Here is a 20,548-nt window from a genome sequence, read left to right as displayed (position 1 = left end):
TGCCCCTCCCCACACTGCCCCGGCCCGCCTGCCCCGCACTGCTCCGCACTGTCCACACTGCTCGCACTGCTCCGCACTGTCCCGCACTGCCCGCAATGTCCCTCACTGTCCCGCACTGCTCCTCACTGTCCCGCACTGTCCACACTGCCCACACTGCCCCGCACTGCCCGCACTGCCCCGGCACACGGTCTGACACAGGCGCGGGAAATGCAGCCACAACGGGAGCCCAGAACCCTCCGTGCTCCTCGGGAAGCGGAGGCAGTGCCCGCCGCGGTGCGGTGCGTTTCCGGCACCTCGCTTTTCAGTCGTGCGGTTTCCTCGCCGTGTAACACATCGGTTCTTCACTTATAGAATATGATAGGTGTTCATTACTGATAATTAGAGTGTTTGGAATCAATTTGTGCTTGTTTTCCAAATCAGTCCTCCAAGCGCTGGAGTGAAAATAATTGCTGAAAACAAAAGTAGTTAGCTCAAAGCATTGGGTGTGATTTGGATGGAGGAACAAAAAACTTGGAAGGATTTGGGGGGCAAAAAGATGAGGCGAGTGACCTCCCTTTTAAAGCTGGAGATGCAGCTGATAGTGCAGAGGATCAGGTTTTATTGGGCTTCGTTTGTTGAGAAGCCTGTACGCACAGTTGTATAAAAGATGAATAGAATCTCACGCAAGCGACCTCGCTGCGGTGGCTCAGCACATTATTGTTCCAGCTTGTTGAGCCTTATAGAGCGGGAAGGGGATCGAGGAAGGGATTTGAATAACATTGCAGTTCAGAAAGAGATTCATAATTTTAGTATAATCAGCATGTTGGTTTGCCTCGTAGTGACAGGTTGAGTTTATTTCCAAGAGACTGTTCTGTGAAATAGGCCATTAAAAGCCCTACACAGGGAATGGCTGCATAGCTTCCATAAGACTTGTGCACCTATATCTATCTGTCCATCCTCCTCTTTCTTTGGATGGTGTGCGGATGCCGTGAATGCAGTAATTGTCACATGTTAATTCAATGTAATTTAATGAATTAAACCAGGTTTTATGGATTCCTGTATTACACATAAAAATGACAGTTGATTATGTTTAAGTGATTGTAGCATGGCTCAAACTTGTCTTTTAAAATGATGTAGAATTATGTAGTTGTTTTTAAAATGCCAGTAAAACTGCAGAATCCTTTGGCAGTATTTTGGTTTCATCAAAGGACATGGTACAATTGACTTGGGTAGCACCATGCTTTCACCCTCCAAATTTATGATGGTTGGAAAAAGGTAAAGGCAATTTTAAATGTTATTGCTGTCTATACACAGTTATTTCCTTCAGTGGGTTTTGAAAATTTGTGAGAAATGGTCAATTGTTTGACATTCAATGTTGTTTGTTCAGCAGCCTTTTGTATTTCAGGCATATCTTTTAATATTGAACCTTAACAAGAAGGGCACTGCTTTCCACATAGTGCTATACAGACTGGATGAACTGTCATATCATTTATTGATTCCATAACCAGTTATCTCACTGAGATGTCTTTTATAAAAACTGCTGATAGTGATTTGGGAGAGTGAAGGGAAAAAATAAAAGAAAAAGCTGTTACCTACTAGTATAGTATCCAGAATGCTATAGGGAAATGTTTATGTCTCTGCAGACCTGCAGTTATTTATCATTGCTGTGTCTTAAACTTATGCCTTGCATTGACCTGATTCGGGGATTTTGTTTTGTACTTTTGACAGGTTTTTTGGATTGTTTCTTTTTTTTTTTTTTTAACTATTAATCGAATAGCAGCATATATTAAAAGAAATTTTGAATTCATATCACCAACAGATTCAGAATAGTTTTATCAACATAGGGTGAATCCAGCAATCTATGCATTTTATTTTAGTATAACTGCTAAAACCTTCAGATCTTGATGTACCTATTATTTTGGGAGAGCTGTAAGAAGGATTTTACTGAACAGTAACTGAGTACACTTCCCTAATAGTGTGGGGTGCAGGGCTGAGTTTTTCTGGAGTTTCTTTGTTTGGGTTTTTTTCGTTCTATTTTTTTTCCTTTTTTCTCAGCTTCTGATGATGATACATGGTTGGTTTATGCTTTGAACCATGTGTATGTTTATTCTTTTTGAGACTTAATGGTGATGGTTAAAGATGTCACTGCCCCATCTGCTCACTACCAATTCTACCTGATGGGATAGTTCTTAGGAATTTCTCCCCATTTGCTGCAGAAAAAATAGTTTTGTCAAAGTGAGCCCATCAATGCAAAAAGTTTAATGTGTCTGAATTTTTACTGAGTATAAGTTTTACTGTTTATACCTTAACTAATTTATTTCATTAATGGGCTTTCATAAGTGACTTGCCAAGATGTTGTTTCCCATTTAAAATTGTTTAGTTACATTTCACTTTATTAGACAGTGATTTTTTTTTTCTTTTTTAAATTATTGAATGCTGCTGATCTTCTCAGGTTACAAAGCTTAAATAATGAATTTTTTTGAGAAGAACATTTGGTTTCTGAACCTGGCTTTGCTAGTCTCTCAATACATACAGTGGAGCAGATCTTCAAATATATTTGTGAAATTTCAGGCACAGTTGAGGAGATCTTACCATCCTTCTGACTGCAGAGATCTGTTGACTTGTTCTGTGTAATAATTTTTGCGTTATACTGTGCTGGCCTTCTCTGAGCCATAGAGGCTGAATTATATAGGGGTTAATCATGGATAAAGATTTTCTAGTCACTCTTCCATTTTGTAGGGCATACTCTGTACATGTGATTGTGTGTGTATGTACATTCTGTGATATTCTTTGAATGCTGTCAGTATCCTCCACTTCTCTTCCCAGCTGTTATTGATCCCTTCTTCAGGAAACAGTTCCAGAAGCATAAGATTAAAAATATTTACCATTATGCTTCCAATCTTCTTGGATTACCCTTTTTCTACATTGTTTAAAAATTGTATCTTATTCTGATGGGCTAGTTTTACTCAAGGCAGGCATTAAATCTTAAGAAATCTCTCACGTCTGTTTTAGGGCCCAAATGCAACAGAAAATGTATTTCTGCTGTATATATGCATAACATGGACCAAGTGCCTTAGGACACTTGAATTGCCTGATAGAGACTGATACTGCTTTTATAGGGCCAAAATGCTTAGAGGGCAGAGGGCAACGTGTTCTGACGGTGTAGCCTGTGAGTCCCCTAATAATGACAATTAAATTGGCCAAAAGCTGCATTGAAAGTAGGACAGCAGGTTCTTGTTGTGGCTGGTTTCCCCTTTCCCCACTCAGCAGTTCTATCAGCATCTTTACATCTGATGACATACCTGGATGCCTTCAGCTTGGCCCTGAATGATCATCCTTGGGCCCTGCACTACTCGTAGTGAGCACGCTCTAAGAAGTGCTGGGGACAGACTGTGAGCAGTGATGTTATTGCAGCCATGGTGATGGCTCTTGGAGATTCAAGGACCCATCACCATGGTGCTTGTCGATGAAACTACCTCTGGAAGAAGTGGACATGCTTTCCCACTCAGTCCCTTCCTCTGAGCCCAAGTGGAGACCTTGCCCAGTCTTCTAAGAGTTACCTCTAACAAATGCTATCATCGCTTTCTGCAGGTTGTTTTCCCTCCATAATGGGTTTGGATTTTATTACAAGTCCCTCCTATCCCTTCCACATGCATTCCTTTCCTGATAGGATTTGAGATGTCTTAGAAGATGTACTTAAAAGTTGAACATAGGTTGAATTAATTCCTCTAGGAATATTAATCCTTATCTCATTAGAGTTAGATGTAACCAGAGTTCCTTTATTCAGAATATTGCCATAACTATTGGGATAAGCTTCGTGTTTTCAGAACCACAGCAGACTTCGGCACGGGTTGATTTTTTCTCTTTTTTTGTTTTTAAAATAAAGCTAAGCTATTAGTACTATGTTACATGTTGATGATGATTAATGAAACACACTGTCCAATAATAATAATAATAATAATAATAATAATGTGCTGAAGATATTTAATTTGCTTTAAAATCAATATTCAATAAGTAGTACTTTGTTTCACCTGAAATATTTGCTATTGAATGCTTTTGAAAATGTAAACTTGGTGATTGTAAGATAAAATGTCACCATTTATGGGAAACAATCTATGCATTTCTATTGTAAGAAATATTGCATTTTTTTTCTAAATGTGCTTGCCAAATGAGTGAGTGTATTTTTGACATTGTTTAGCCTGCACTGGCTTGGAGAGGTATTCCTTTTCCAGTATTAATAGTATCTAGCACCGTTCATTTTTCTGGCATGTACTGGAGCACTCAGAGCAAACTGAATTCCTGGGAAAGAACATTGTCTTAAACATTTGCTTTATCTGTTCATTCCAGTAGATGGCTACAGTTCACTACCAAATTGTGGCTATAATAGATTTTTTACAGTAAGTAAATCAGAAAATGAAGGTTGAATTACTATAAATGAGTTGACCTGTACATTTTTCTTGTTTCATGTGCTTAGTCATGCACTATTCACTATTTTTCTATGTACACCTTTTTCAAACTGCAGGAAAATGTTGTATTTTTTTTCCTGTTGGTCGAGGTTTTATGTTATGAGTCTCATATCTCTTGCAGTTTTCTGGTATTTCTTATTGTGCCTGATTGAAAGAATGCTTGTGCTGTCCAAACACGGAGGAAACTCACTTGCTGAGAAGCTACATGTTACTTTTATAGAAGTGGATATTTCCAGAGTCTCAATGTTCTTTTAATTTTGTTCCTGCGTTTAGGCATTTTAAATGGAAGCTGGCCATTTAGCACATGCTTTTGCCAAGTTGGCTTTAGCTTTCATAGAAGCAGATATTTTCTAGTAAGCCTTTTCAGTCCTAAGCATGAAGCAGTGACTAACACATACAAAAGTATGTTTACCTTTGCATTTCATCTGTGTTGTACATTGCAGTGTTTCAGTGCTCTCAATTCCCATCCAGGTCTTTCTTTTTTTAAACCTAATTTGCATACAACTAAGTTGATACAAAGGAATTTCTTTTAAGCCCCTGGAAAAGCAGCTTGCTTCTGAAAAGGTACTCATTAGCAGTTCGAAGAGTGGAATTCTTTCAACGGTACATTACTCATTTGTACTCTATGAAGTAGTTCACAGTGCAACATTGAAATATTAGGTATGCCTTTTGACTTTCTCAGATCGAGTGATTCTGAATTTGCCATGTAAACTAGTGAATATTTTGCTTTTATTTTCAATGAGAAGGAAGTGTTGAAACTGACTTTTATTTGTAATCATATTTGCTGGTAAATGCTACTACCATATCGCTTTAATTTTATCCTAATCCTTTCATTTTTGCCTTACAACAGCTACAAGCTGAGCACAGCAATTTAAGGTGCAGGTTTTTGTTATTTTACAAATGAAAGGGCCATTTTTTGCATTAACTGCTATGCTGTGCTATTGCAATTTTAGGTCCCTTTGCAATCAACTGCCAATTTATATAGCTGGCTACAACTGCTTAATCTATTATTAATAAGCAGTGCTACTGAGCTCTACAAATGATAAAAATGGTACCAGTTTTATACAGGAATTTCATTTTCATATCTAAACTACATACAATAACTTTATTCTCTACCATGAAGATAAATGTCTTAATTATTTATAAATTCTTTATATTTTATGGTATCGATTTAGGGATTCATTTATTATCCTTGAAATATATTGAGAGGCCTTAGCTGTAAGTAAAATATTTTTCATTTACCCATTTAGTTACAATGTTGTAGTCTTAAAGGCCAAAATTTAATGTGTTTACAAAATAGTTTTACATTCTAATACTGGCCTGAATATTCTAGAAAATAAATGGATGCTGTGTTATTCTTAAGTTCTAAAATTGAGTATTTTGGATTATGTGTTAAATCTCAGCTTTCTTCTGTGTTTAGATTTTTATTGTAGCCACATGATTCATTAAACGAGTTCGTCCTCTGAGAGGAAAATGCATTTGACCCCTTCTTGAGAGCATATACAAGAAGTTCATCAAGAATCGCAGATTTTAATAAGGTGAACAGTGTTAGTTCTGTCCCCTCTGGTATTTGTGGAGCTGGGACATGTCCAGCACTCGATCCTCACACTGTGGAAATGCATTGGCTGCCCCAGAGAGCACCTGGCTGTGTTTAGGACATTTCATTCCTGAGAAGGATTGTACCTGGAGGGCAATTATGGTCAGGACAAGGGGTGCACATTAATAAGTCTTTGGAGCACTTTAATGGGCTGTAGGAAGGAAAGAAAGAGAGTGGGGGGGAAAGGAGAAAAATTACTAAGATATCAATTGTTTCTAAGAATGGACTGTGAGACACTAAGCAGTGTTTGCTTGAATGTATTTCTGGTCATGCAAACTTGTGTCTAATCGCATACCTGAATTTCTTGGAAACCCCTTCAGAATTTGTTTACCTAATTACTTAGGAAGAATGTAGACATTTATTAAGTGTATTCCTTGTTGTTTTTGTGTAATGCGCTTCCTAGATTAAGCATTTTCACAAACGATTCTCTGGTCACAGTGAAGTGGACATTATTTCTTCTCCCTCCTTTCTGGAATTTAATTTCATCTGAGTTGTTGTGTGTCTTTTCCTTAACCTTTAGTTGATTTAGTCACGCACGAACACGCACGCACACACGCACACACGCGCACACACACACACACACACACACACACACACACACACAGATGTGAAAAGTTTAGCTTAAATGGGAGAACGCCGAGCCGCAGAGCATCAGGGCTCGCCCTGCGGCGCCGGGGGCCGGGGCCGGGGCCGGGGCCGCTGCCCCTCCGCGCTCAGCCGCTAGGGAGTGTCGGAGGGAGAGGCTCCGATTAATTTTTCCACTTTGCCTGTGAAAAAGCTGATTTAACTTCATCCCCAGCTGCAGCACTTGTGTGTTGTAAATAGACTCAAACATTACAAAGGCGTTTGTCTCTATGATCTTTAGATGGATTTAAAGATAAGACGTGGAACCCTTTTATAAGCAGATGAGTTGTTTTTGCTCAGATTTTGTGTTAACTCGTAATACTGCTAACAGATTTAGTTAATCATCAACTTACTTGTATAATTTGTATAGTAAGCACCGCATGCCTGTCTGCTAAACAGGTAAACACTTTTAATCTGATAGTGGCTGAAAAACAGCAGCTTGTCTTTATCTAATTATTTTCTTAAAGGTTGGTCAGCAAATGTCATGTATTTCACCAACATTGTGCTTGCTTGGAAAGAGATGAGATATTTACATTACAGTGGCTCAAGAATCACAGTAAAAGTGCAACTGCCTTTAAAATGCATTTTGGTGGTTTGGCGAGTTGATTCAATATTAAATACCAACAAATCTCTTTAAAGGATGACACAAACAAAATTACAGCTATTTCTTTTTATTTACTGATCAGAGGAGCTTATATTTAAATGACAGAAGTAGTAGATATAACAAGCTTGTGAAGTCTTTCCTTCCACCTGGGGAATTAAAAAAAATTGTAACGAGAATACTAGGGTGGCTGACATCAGGTCTATATTATATGTTTGCTTGCCTGGGGTGCTCTCATAAAAAATAAAGCAGAGCTTTATACAGTTACAGTGTGCACTAAATTTGTGTTCAACATCCATAAATAAAATATTCAACTCTTTCTGAAGAAAAACTATTGTTTTGAGATATTTCAGGCAAAAAAAATATGCCACTGTTGTGGAGAGTAGAGGGTTTCCACTTTGGCTTTGCTTTTGCTTTTTAACAATCATCATAGTTGTTACATACCTTTGTTATTGCTTTTGCCTGTCTGGCAGGATGGAATATACAAAGGAGGTTCTTTCTGTAAATCATATTTTAAAAAAATTCAGAGAGCAAAGCACCCATTTATGCTGCAGTATGTTTTGGTTCTGAGTAAGCAAACTGTATGCCTAATGATTTCATAATAATTTAATATTGTGTGTTTTACAGATGGAAAAATGTTGATAAATTTAGGTTAATTTCTACTCTATTTATGGAACTACTTATGCATTTTTTAAAAGAAACAGAGTCTTCTTAAATTATATATAACTTGAAAAAGGGTCTGTTGTTTATTTTATTTTAAATATTAGATCGTCCCTGAACAAGGCAGCAAGAGTATTATGTAGAACACTACTTATGGAAACAGCAAACTAGTAAATCTATGCTGCACTAAAATAAAATGTTATATTATTCTGATAATATTTGACTTTTGCACAATATTTAAATGAACATTAGTATAAATAGGAATGCTTAACTAAAACACAAGTTCATCGTGTAGGCTAATGCATTACTCTTGTATATTTGTACATGAGTGAACAATTATTCTAAAAAGTTTATACATGTGTTCCAGTGACCAAACTTGTATTAAAACAAACTGTTCCGATAGTGGTGACAGAAGACATGGTTGATGGTTGTGTTTGAGAAGTAAATGGGCAAAATATTTGTGGATCTTTTAATGATTACAGTTCTTGATAGCTTTCATAAGAGTGCACATAATTTGTGACAACTCTAATAAAAAAATGTGGCAGAAAAACTTTCTGAGTTAGCGGCAAAGTAAATGGGGCAGGTTTTGCATTTTGAACAGAAATCTTATGAACTGTGATTGAATTTGTCGTGAAAGTGTGTCAGAATTAATAAAGTATTTACGTGCAAGGTTGCTGGGCTTTGCAGACTGGTTAGGGCTGAGGATTGGTTAACATGAAAAGTCATTTCTGTGCATTTGGTACTCGACAGCAAAGGACAAATGTACTTGTGTGCATTTTGGATCATAATGCCATTTCTCATTTCAAACAATTTTTGTCAGGACACCAGGCAAAACAATGATGCTTTGAGGACGTAATTAAAGATATTGTTCAAAGAACAACTTTCTGCATATTTGAATTATTACTGTCATCAAAATCATACAAATATGGAAATATGATTGCCAGAAGCACATAAATCAATGATCAGCATGGCCTCAAAATCCAATAAATATGTAGAGTTAAATACTTTAAAATGCAAATTGCATCTGATAATTTGCATATGGTAGAATTTAAAGGAAATTTTGTTGCTTAACAACCTCTAAGGTAGCAGTTAGGGCTATGGGTAAACATAGATTTTTTTATTCATCATTGGTCAAGTTGCAAGATTTGATAAATGATAGGAGACTGCTTTCCTTGGTTAAAATGACTGCATTCTTTACTGAATCCTGAAACTGCCTTGAAGTCATCTGAATAATTAAGAGTTAATTATTCTTCATCCATCTAAATCAGAAAAGGACAGATTTAGGGAAGGAATTTATAATTTTTGCCTCATGTCCTGTCATGTCGTAATGTGATAAACTAAACTGACTCCAAATAATATCTAGTGACCTTATAGTAATTACGCCTCACAAAACATTCTGGTTGAAATTTTTTAATTGCTTGCATTGATTCCAGAAACTACATCTTAACAGACTCTGAAGTTTAATTGTGTTCAAAAGAAAGCAGTAGAAAATTTGTGTTCTGTTACTGTTCTAGTTTATTCGTATCAGGATAGATACTGTATGGAGTCTTTCACTTTTCCCCTCTCTGTTATGTTAGTGCCTCTGTCTGTTTTCTCTGTTTTGCTCTTTTTCTATGCAAGCCATTATTTTTAAAGGATAGTGAATATGTACATCAAGAATAAATATAACATTTTTTTTTTTAGGAAAAGCTTCCTAAGTGTAACAAAAGCAGGCATTTTTCAGTGGCCTTAATTCTGGTTTGCTTGCTTTCTGCAACTTGGAAAAAAATGTACCCCTAAAATACAGGCATAGAAAACAAGAATGTTCTGGCATCTGTCGTCCTGCAGAGAGAAGGACAGTTTCAGAATTGAAAATTGAAGCCTGTTTTTATTTTTTAATTTCAAAGTAGAATTTTTTTTTTCCAAGAAGAAGGGTTTACAAATGTTTACTGATCACAAGAGGAATTGTAATAAAGAAATCAATATGCATGATCCCTTTTCATGTAGTACAACAAGGTTACACTGTTAGGTTAAGTACAGGCTGCATTCCTTTTCAGAAAATCAATTTGCTGTATAGTGTGCAACAGCAAGTCTCTTCTGAAAGAGTCATTTTATGTTGTGTGCACAGTAAATTCTATATTGACGCCTTCAAATAGTATTGACTGATTAAAAAAAAAAAAGAAATGCTAAGCACAGTAACCTTAAATAGTATTATAATTTTCAAGTAATTTATTTCTTGCTACTTATTTAATTTATTTCTAATAGACAAACTGATAAAACATATTCTTACACGTCCTTTAAATTATTAATACTGTAAAACTGGTGTTGTGACATTATTTACAAAAATCTTTTAAAATAATATTTTCAAAATAGCAACAGAATGCCATATGTGATTTCAAATACTGTGGATTTAGTGTAAACTTATTTGCTGAATTCAGAGGGTGGGGACTTGGGGGGTTGATTGAAGTTCTTTTGTTTGTTTGTTTGGGGGTCATTGTTTTTGCTGTTTGTTTTAAGTTTATTTTAATATTTGATCATTGTTTGCAAAAAAAAGTAAGTATTTTCAGTTGTTATGGTTTGTACATTTAAGAAGCTGTGATGGTGCTTGCAAAGCAGCAGTGGGTTTTTGTAAAGATTGTCTGTTACCTGTCTGTATTCCAAACAAAACAAGCAGTGCATATAGAGGGAGGGGAAAAGTTAGTAGCTGCACTCAACCTCCTTAGACATAACATGGCTTAAAAGCCAGTTTTTATAAGGGAAATATATGGAAACGTGGTTTATTTTCAGTTCTTGTTTTCTCAGAACATAAAACTATGTCTTTTAAAATGCTTTGACCATATTTGATGCAACTGTTCAATTGTAAAGACAATCTTTTGCTTTTTGTGTGTTTTTTACTGAACAGTTCTTGATGGACTCTGACTTTTCCTTTTATTTCTGTCAACTCAATTACAGTACATTAGAGCGCACCCTGATCCTACTTGTTTGCCTGTTATGCAGTGTATATGTTTAACTCATAAGCATGTTCATTTAGATATTTCAGTCTGATCATGCTGAATGTCTTGCAGCAACACATATTGATGTCTACAGAACATTAGATACTTTCAACCTTAGTTATTCATTCTAGAAATTGTAAAATACAAATATATGTGGTTTTGATTGCTTTTGAGCTGTCGAATCTGAAAAAATGGATTAGTTGTTTCTCTGTCAAATTCAGTTGTTCATTAATATGCCATAAACAAATTCAGATTTTGATGGAGAAAATTTAATTAATTAAAATTTGAATTACTTAGAAAAATGCCTGTACTTTGAATTAGAAAACTGGCTAAACTGATTATATATTTAGCCCCAAAGATAAAATACTGTTTGTTACGGATTCACTTACTAAAAAAATCCAACGAATGTTCACTTTTTAAAGGCAGGCTGGCATTTAACATTTACTAGTGTTAGAAAGACACTTATCTAATGATGTAGCTATTTCCCATGCATTTTCTTTTTTTAAGTTTAAGAGATTTGCTTCATCGCTAGGTTAAAAAGAAAGTGATTCTGAAGGCTGGCTGCATTTATTTTTTTTGGTCACAAAGATGTGTATAGCAAAACTACTTGAGGTATAATTCGTTGTTTAGAAACCCTGGGCTGCTGTTTGTTTGCAGCATTGTTGTTAGGGGTCTGACTTGCCCAAGCAACAGTGTAAACCAAGCCAGGCATAGCAGCAGACAGAAAAATACATTCAACTAGTGGGATCATGGATTTGTTTGATTCAGGTAATTGAAAGTGTTTCATACTATTATTGCAACTTGAAGGCTTGTTTAAGTGTCTAGCTGTCAGTCAGTTTGGAAGGTGAAAAGTATTCGATTGTCACTCTGTCAGTCAATAGAGATGAGAACTGTCTGCCTAATGGATTTCTTTACGTAGATGTCTGCATGGAGGTAGAAGTAAAATCAATGTGTTGTCATGTGCAAGTACGCTGCATCAAACTGCCAGGTGAAATGCAACTGTATTTCTGTAATGTCTACATCCTTGTGTTGTTTTTAGAAGACAGACAGATGTTCCCTGTGTTTAAAGGTAACAGACTCTTTGTGGTCACACATGAAGGTTTATTTTTGAACATTTTGTAAGAGTTTCACCTATTTCTACTTGCTCCAGAGGTTTTTTTCCCTCTTTCCTTGATCATATCACAGATCAATACTCAAAAAACCAGGATTTAACTTAGTAGGAAAAAATGTAGGTTGTTATGCCATAAGCCTCAGATGATTTTCTTTTAAGCCTGGATTTCTGCATGGTTTCTGTTTGTCAGTGATGACTGATATTGAGCTAACTGTGTTTCCTGCTCAAGTTTTGGCTGTTAGTTTACCTGCATTTATTAGAGTGTGTATTGACTTCCTATAGCAAAAGAAGAAGAGATCATTTCTTGAATAACAGAAGGTACCAAAGGCTTTCAACACCCTTGATGAAACAGGCATCAGTCAGTGACCTCTGTTCTTTCTCTGGGAGATGCTTACAATATTAAGTTCCACTGAACAGGATCTGATAACAAGTGGCTTCTGGAAAGTTATTAGGACATTTCAGAATAATAGTACCAGTTGTTATAGTTCTCACTAATTCCAGGCTTAATCCTATATGGAATAGGTGCATTATGATGGTAGCCAAACATCTTATTAAAACTGTTTTCCTGTTAACTGATACAATACATATGGAGACCTGATTCTTACCCCACTGAAGGTGGCAGGCTAAAATGAGAGATACCAACTTCAAAAAATGAATGTTTTAATCACCTATTTCCTATTGTATCATTTGTATATGTGTGCTGTTTTTGAGAATTAAAATATGTAGCTCTTAGGTGCTGCTGTAGGGAAAAAGAAAAAGGAGTAAGAACCAATTCCCAGTGAAGGAACTCGACCGTGGGTAATGAAATCCATAAGCAGCAGAGACTGGTGGTAAAACAGAAGGTAGAACTTCAAAAGAAAAAGCAGGATTTTGGTTTTGTCTATAAAAATTTCAAGATGAAAGGAAAAGTGTTGGGTGGAAGATGGCCCCTGAGAGGTAGGGGCATGGCTGTGAATTATCAGCAACATTTTAAAAAAATTCTTTTTTAACTTGAATGAGTGCTTTTAGTTTTTGCAGTAAATGATGTAGGAATTCTGCTGGTGGCAGTCTCCTTTGCTCCTAGATTGCTGTGTCTCTTGTGTAGGAGGGCGGATGGGGGAAAATAGTGCGTGCTACTTGTAACTTAAGATCATAGTATGTTTATAGAAATAGGCAGGAATAGGCACAAATTCATAGACTCAAAGCTGAAGGAAATGTTGTGATCATCTAACCTGCTAGTCATCCTTGAAGTGGTTGTAATTTGACCCAAACAGTATTGGGTTTGGTGCATTCTAATTTGTATACTTTACTGCCCATGTGCTATTTCATATTCAACTTCTGACAGTTCTTACAGAGATTTTGGGTCTGGCTTTGTTTTACAGAGGAAACAGAAGATGCTGTAAGATACAAACCAGGCAGCATTAGGGTTTGAACTATGGTTGTCTACCACTTTTGAGCTAATTATTCAGTTATAAAAGTGGGCAGCAGAAGGTGATCTTTGGTGGGCAGTTCTCTAGATTTTACTCTGGCCATAGTTAATGTGTCAGAATAACTTAGATATTTTCTATCAGTATATTTTTATATGAATAAGAGTTTATTTTGGTGGCATGAAGATGCTTCCAATATGTGCAATTATTCTGTTGGTAAGTGATCTAAAGAAAAAAACAATAGCTGAGGAACATATAGGGTCATTGAGTTTGTCAGTAGAAGTGGCTGTGCACATGCTGAATGCACAGCCAAAAGTGTGCCTGTATCTTGGGCTCCCAGCAGGAAGAAAAGAGTATCCATTTTGTCTGTTTCCCATAATGGTGTGTTATTTGTATTGTACCATGAAGTCTGGGAAAGATTTGGGAAATAATGATTTCTAGAAAGCCTTAGGTTGATTTAAATGGATTAATGAGAGATCTGGAAAAGTACCACAAATGTTCTCCAAAGCTACTTGTCTCAGCAGATATGGAGGTGTGATGTCTGATTCACATACAGTTGAGAATTAAATTGGCAGCAAGAAAATATACAAATAGTGTAATACCAGATACTGAAACATTTTGAGCATCAGTTACAAAACTAGCATTTACAGGCTCCGTCTACTTTTATGATATTACTGGGTGTTTCAAAGAGTCTAATTATTTGGTCTCTGTTCCTCTCAAATATATTTGTATTTCTTGTGCAGCTTTCTAAATTTCTCTCTTAAATGTTTTGTGTTCACTAATCATGAAAATATTGCATGTGACAGAAAATGATGGTTCTTCAGATGATTTTGATTCTTTCTTATAACCTGTAACCCTGTAATCTCTTAAAACACAGAATATAAAATGTAACTTCTTAATTTGGTGGATTTCTTGGGACTTCTTTTGAGCTTCTTTTTCCTGTGCTTTCCCCCTTTTCCCCCCTTCCCTCCCCCCACATCCCCCAATTAGCACAGTATTCTACTTAGCGCAGTTTTAAGTCTCTTGGTTTTTCTTCCCTGCCATCTCCCTAGACTAGACACTCAATGTAGCATTCAAAAAATATTACCATGAATCATTATATAATAAATGGCCAATAGCAGTATTTTTTTCAGAAAGTCATTTAAAGTTGCATGAGAGATTTGAATTTATACAAGCATGATTGCCCAGGAAAACTGGCAGTAGTCAGTAGGAGCAATAGTGTGATGTCAAATATGTGATCAAACATATGAATATCTCTGGAGCTCCCAGCAGCAAGAGAAGGATCCATTTTGTATATTTCCTGTGTGGAGAGGTGCTTTTGTGTTCTCTAATAGTACTTCATTTCTGATATTAAAAGATAATGTATCTGTTCTTAGCATTGCTCAGACAGTTTAATTACCACCTAAGTTCAGATATTATTCCTTGTCAGATCTTTAAAAGCACAGTCTTCCAGACGCTGAGATATCTGCCTGTTACGGGTTGCTGATAGCCTAGTCTAAGAAGTGTTTGTGCTTCACAGGAACAGAAACTGTACTCATTACAGGCAGCAGAAGATATTTAGCCAGAAATTAGGAAAAGGAGATGCACGTAGAATGTAGGCAGAAGGAATATAAGCCTTTCGGTGACTCACCACCGCTCTCTTGGAGGGACTGGTGGCTTGCCTCCAGGTCCATTCAGGATTTTGGATTTTAATCATCTGTCTGGTATTTGGTGATCCTTTTGTTTCTTGATCATATTACTGTAATCTCTTTGTCCTATTGCCTTTTCCTCCCCACTCCGGTGCCCAATATAGATTTTCCAGCAGAAGCAGCAAAGAGAAAATTATTTGTGGCTGTTATCTTTAATCCTATGCCTAAAGTATTTCAATTAGGCGCTAAAGGCATAATACAAAGCCAGGGGAGAAATGTGGATCCTTTCCAAAGGTAGGACAGAGCAAGAGCTTCTTTTAGTCATGGGCAGAGAATGGATCAGAGAAGCCAGGTCTTGCTGTTGACTGTGGAGTCCCCAGACAAATACCCTTCAAACTGAGACAGCTATTGTGTGCTGGAAGGCAGGCAAGCTGGATACTGTGGCCTTCACCCTCTCTCCCCACAGTGACTGATTACAGATGTGTAACTAAGCTGTTGTTCCCCTCCCTCGGGAACTTGAGACCATGGGCTGTCCTCCCTTGACTTCCCTTTCTCCTTGTCAATCAAACACAGAATTTGCAAGCAGTATTGATCAGAAACGTGGACATTTTTCTTCAGTCAATCTCTAGCTACTAGGCTTGATAGCTCATCTTTGGCATTTTAAAAACAGCCCCCCTCTTCTATTCCAGTTGACTGTCACTTGTCGTAGTGCCGTAGGCTGGATTTGTTTCTATGTAGAGAAATACTTTGTAGGAGATGGCTGGGAAAATCTTGTGGGTAGAAATTGGCTTTTTCACTTTCCTCTTGTTTTCTCTGTTGGAATAATTCCAAAGAAAATGCATTGGTCATGCAACTCTCTTTGCATCACTCTTAGTGAGATTGATTTGGCATTAAAATCTATTTTGTGTAGCTCACTGATGTTTCTTGTCTCAGAGTATGAACATAGAGTTCTTGGAGGCATAACATCTTTAAATCTTTCCACTTCTTAAGGCCATATAATTTTCTAAAAGAGAAATTCAGGATTCAGATTCAGTTCAGTTCCTATTAAGGGCAAAAATACCTTGTTATTCTCTTATTGAGGTAAATCAAAAGTCAAAGACAGTCAAAGATGGTTGGGATCTGTAAGAAATTGTAACAAACTCTCCTGAACATTAACAGCAATGTATTTTGCCAGATGGATATTCACATCAAAAGATGCTTCTTGCAGGAACAGAACAGCTTGTTGGTAGCTTTTTTTCTTGAGGTATTGGCAAATAAGCTCTGGCAATTTTAAGTGGTTTTGATCAGTAAATTGGTGGAAGCAAACTTATCCCCTCAGCTCCTGGACTGCAGTTGTTTACAATCCATCAGATTATCTTAAGCCACCACTGACTTCACTTTACATGGATATGTAGAAGATATCCATGTGAAGTCAGTCCTTCTGTCAAGTTTGGTATATAGAACTAGTAGGCTGTTTTATGAGGATGCAGCAAATACTTGGGACTGATAGACTCTTATTCTCTTAAAAAATGCCACTGTGTGTTCCTTCTTCTGCAATAGGGTGGAGATGGCCATTCTAGATTATCACGCATTTTAGAATTCTCTGTTTCACTGTTAATTTAGCAGATGGATTTACTGCATTCTTAGCAAGTCTATGGATGACAGCAACTTTGTGGGGGCAGTCAATGCACTGGAGGGCTGGGCTGCCTTTGAGTGGGACCTACTCAGAATGGACAAGTGAGCTGATAGGAACCTCATGAAGCAAGGCAAATGCAGAATTCCATGTTTAGGATGAAATAAACTCACACAGCAGGACCGTATGGGCTTTGACTTGCTAGAGATCAGCTTTGCAGAAAAGTCCATGTGCTTCTGGTTGAGGACAGGTTCAAGATTGCAGTGTGCCCTTGCGACTAAGAGGGCTGTTTGCATGCTGGGCTGTGTTGGCAAGAGTATAGTCATTAGGTTGTGGAAAGTGATTCTTACCCTCTGGCTGTCATTTGAGATCACATCTGGAATATTGTGTCCATCACTGGAGTTCACAGTGCAGGAAGGACTTTAACAGAGACATAGTGAGTCTGGCAGAGGGCCACCAAGGCAGTCCCAAGCAAGCCTCAGGCTTCCTGAGTGATGTAAAAGGAGAAACTGAGGGAGCTGGACTCATTCAGCTTGAAGAAGAGAGGACTGTCTGCAATCACCAAATGTGGAGTATGGAGAAGTTGGAGCTGAACTCTTCTTGAAGGTGTGCCCTGGAAAACAGGACTGCACCATGCCCAGTGCACTGAGCTGCAGAGATATTTCCTACTTACCCCTCTATCCAATTCCATTTTCCTTGTGTTCTAGCCATGTCTGCTAGTACCAAGAGTGGGAAGGCTGGAATTGTGTTCATCATCTGTCCTCTAGAAAATGGGAGGACCAATCCATTCCTGTTCTCTTTGGTTCTCCTAATGTAATTTTACTCACTTCATGGTATTTTTCTGATAAGGTATTCTGTTATTTAGACATTTTGATAATACTTGGTAGAGAAAATATTCTCCTTTCTTGTGTTTCTCCTTTCCCAACCTAATTGGGAAAAGTCCAACTATTTTAATGTTTTCAGAATCAGAAATGAACAACTGCTACATCTGTCCATGTGACTGAAGAGCAGGTGTCAGCTTGTTGGAGGAGAAAGATATTCTGGGCAGATTGTGAAGCAGATAAAGAGGCCCATGGACAATTATTCAAATAGAGAAAATAGTAAGAATTGATAAGAACTGTTCTAGTAAACAAGAGTGCTGACTATTTTCTATGCTTCTACACTCATCAGTGTAAAGGTCCATAGCTCCATCTCCAGTAATATACAAGGTGTCTTACATCTGCAGAGAAGAGGCAGCGTCCTTTTCTGCACAACTGTAAGAGCTGGGAAATAACTTCTGGATTAATAGGTAATAGTAGGAATATTCCTGCTTTCGTTGTAAAATCTGGTACTATATATCAGTTTATATTTATTCTTTCTTGAAATGTAAATTTATGGTTTTGACTATGTTAATTAATACTTGGTTAATGGTTTGCTACAGGACTGTGGCTTTATAGTATTTTTGAATGTTTTTTTTTCATTATTAATAACAGTAGAAATATTTCTGAGTGGCAAGTTTCTGAGTTAATGAGACTTTCCACTGAGGTCCATTGAAAGACAGTGTCTCGCTTTTGGAAAAGTTAGTAATGAGTTTCATTTTTCAGGGCAAACCTTTGTTCTTCATTTCTTTTGCATATCTTTTGTGTTTCTCCTAGGAGGTCTCTTCAATAAGTTGTGACAGTTATTTGTAGCGTACAGTCCCTACTGTAAAGGTGGGTATGTCTAAATTGAGGCTGTCAAAAGGGATTGTGAATTGCATTTCACAGTGCTGTAAGAACATGTAGACAAGTCTCTCTGAAGACCTCAGTACTGGTATTACATGGAACTTCTGAGCTGCTTGCTGAGGCTCCCTACACTTACATCATTTATTAAAACATTACTACTTATTTATGTTCTGATGCTAAAGTAAATGCCCATTTTGTTTTGTAGACTTTACAGCCTTTTTCTTTGGTGCTTAGCTCTTTCATCTCCAATGACTGGAGAATGACTGCTTCATTCTCCAATGACTGGGGTGTCTCTGACTGTCTAAAGCATGGCTGAAGATAGTAAAGACTTGGTTTGCTTTGTGTTAACTCTAGCTCTCTGACTGCAGGGCAATGTTCTGTGGCTCTGCATACTTATGCAGCTCCCCTCCTTTTTTCCGTGGGGCTTTCCTAAATGTGATGAGATGGAGCTCAATATATGTGTTGCTAACATGTATTGAATGCGATAAGTATACTATGCTGCTCAACATATTGTCGAGATTTTGAGTTTTTGCAGAATTTCAGCAAATCGGTACAGTACCTATGTCGAGAACTTTCAGTTCACAAGTCAAAATGTTTCATGTACAGTTTCTTTAGCATTTTAGCAAATTAGTAAATTTTACCTTCATTTTGTAGATATGGAAACTGTACAGGAAGAAGTGATTTACTTAGTCTCTGGAAAGCTGAGAATGAAACCTGAATTTCTTCTTCTTGTTCCTTATTCACTGAATGGTACTATTTTCTTTAAATAGTAATTTTTTTCCCTAAAGTTTTATAAATAATTTGGATAGCCTACTAAATATGCATGCTCTAAAGTACTCAAACAGTTCCTTTTCATCTGGCACAGCATGGAACTAGCAGTTTTATCCTTAATCTACCCACATAATATGTGACTACAGTGTTCAATTTATACAGGGGCCTATTCTTAGACTGCAGTATAGTTTATAAAAAATGATTGGCATTATTTCATGAAATTAATCACTTGTAGAGCAAAAAAGGGGGCAACTAAGAATGTTCTGAATGTTACTTACACTGTACTAGTTCATTCAAGGACTTTTGACTTTCTTACTTACCAAGAAATCCAAAACCAACTACCTTTAGCTACACAAAAATACAAACTTTTTCTTTTCAAACAGTGCCTTAGTTGGCCTGTCTGAGTTGGTTGTTTGGTTTTGTTTTTGGTATTTCTCTTGTTTTGTTTTCTCAAAATATTTTGAGAAAATGCCGTAGTTTACTTGCTGTATCTGACCTGCGGTATTAGTCCAAGCTCTCAGTGTAGAGGAGGGTGAATTGGGTAATAAAATTCTTGATTTGAACACTGCAGTACAAGTCATCAGATCTGCCTTTCTGCTTTTTTGGGGGGTAAAAAAAACGATCTTCAAGGACTGGAGGGAGGTGCAGTGTTTCTCTTTGCCGCCAAATTGCAGGTTGTATCTTTTGATACGTTGCTTCTGTGACAGGATTACAAAAGGAAACATAAAGAAACGGATCCAATCTGTTCTGAGGCCTTGGAAAGCTCTTGGATATTTATTATCCACCACACTCTGAGGAAGAAAACCAGAACACCAAAGGGCTGTTTTTGTTTTGATCTTAATTTAAATATTGCTGCATTTTGCATTCACCTTTGTACATATGATCCATAGCTATTTACTTAATATTTAATAATTGCATGCAGAGGCTGAAATGTTACTTACAGTATGTAGTTCAAATATTTACATGCAAAGTCAGTCTTTTGACCCGTGTTTTATAGGAACTATCAATGTAGTGTTTTTTTCATTTATTAGACCCTTATCTCATATTTTACAGATAGGCTTATTAACACACAGAGATTAGTGTTTATGGATTTGGAATTATGCATTTTTAATTGCACATCTTCTTTTCAAACCTTTTGACCTGGTGTTTTTAAGAGTGGACTGATGCTTTATGTTATCTGGACTACAGTGAGATTCTCTTTTTGATTCTTTTTCTACCCTGCTCCTACTGTAGAATTTTGCCTTCTGCAGCCACTGGTACTTGGCTGTTCTGTGAAGTGACAGTCTTGGGCCCCACACAGCCTGGCTCTTGTGAAGCTGATAAGGCATGTGAAAAACACAAAGAAGGCCACATTTAGAGAGTTAGAACATCCACTGAGACAGGGAGAAGCAAGGACAGTTTACATTGTGGAAAGAGGA

At 37.1% G+C, this 20,548-nt stretch overlaps 1 protein-coding gene across 1 annotated transcript in view; it reads left to right on the top strand.

The window, feature by feature from the left end:
• Nucleotides 1–20,548, top strand: part of ZNF407 (zinc finger protein 407) — a 308,143-nt gene that overhangs the window by 20,967 nt on the left and 266,628 nt on the right. The window lies entirely within an intron of this gene.

This window comes from Geospiza fortis, unplaced genomic scaffold, assembly GCF_000277835.1.
Source record: "Geospiza fortis unplaced genomic scaffold, GeoFor_1.0 scaffold206, whole genome shotgun sequence".
NCBI classification, from domain to species: Eukaryota; Metazoa; Chordata; class Aves; order Passeriformes; family Thraupidae; genus Geospiza; species Geospiza fortis.
This window is presented reverse-complemented; position numbering and strand designations above follow the sequence as displayed.